The sequence below is a fragment of the Lupinus angustifolius genome, chromosome LG10 (assembly GCF_001865875.1).
Source record: "Lupinus angustifolius cultivar Tanjil chromosome LG10, LupAngTanjil_v1.0, whole genome shotgun sequence".
Classification (NCBI taxonomy): Eukaryota; Viridiplantae; Streptophyta; class Magnoliopsida; order Fabales; family Fabaceae; genus Lupinus; species Lupinus angustifolius.
The window spans coordinates 8,235,808-8,236,471 of record NC_032018.1 but is presented as its reverse complement, the minus strand read 5'-3'; the positions used below and the strand labels follow the sequence as shown (position 1 = coordinate 8,236,471).

The window sequence follows — 664 nt, the reverse complement described above, 5'->3', positions numbered from 1 at the left end:
GTCAGAATATACCTCATGTTTATCTTCGTGTGTGCTTGAATTCTCATCGTTGTCAGATCTAGCCATCAGACATAGCTTTGTTGACTCCTCCTCACTAGAGGTGCTTGATGTCGTTTCCTCCTCAGGTACATCCCATACGATGTAGGCTTTCTTAGACTTGAATTCCCTAGGAGTGCTCTTTTCTGAATCAGCTTTTTTCAGATAGGTTGGACACTGAAATCGCTTGTGTCTTGCTTTTCCGCACTCGTGGCAAGTGAACCGATCTTTGGTGTTCTTGCCTTTCTTGGTTGATTCCTTCGCTTCTTTCTTCTGAAACTTTTTGAATCCTCCTTTTCTTTTTATGAATTTACTGAATTTTCGAACAAGGAGCCCCATTGTTTCATCATCCAGATCGGAGTCAGATTCATCATCATCTTTATCTTCTTTTGTTTTAGAGGTCGTAGCCTTTAATGTGATGCTCTTCTTCTTCCGGTTCGAATCCTCATGCATCATCAAGTGACCCAATTCCATTTCCTGCTCTTGAAGCTTTCCAAACAATGTTGGTAGAGGCATGGAGTCCAAATCTTTGGATTCCATAATTGCAGTTACTTTCGGTTGCCATTTGCTGTCAAGACAACGTAAAACTTTATTAGTTAATTCTCATCTAGCAAAAGATTTATCTAGA

At 40.2% G+C, this 664-nt stretch overlaps 1 protein-coding gene across 1 annotated transcript in view; it reads left to right on the top strand.

Annotated features, from left to right (window-relative positions):
• LOC109357998 (pentatricopeptide repeat-containing protein At3g06920-like) overlaps nt 1–664 on the top strand; it is a 37,596-nt gene that overhangs the window by 3,110 nt on the left and 33,822 nt on the right. The gene's annotated exons all lie outside the window — the stretch shown is intronic.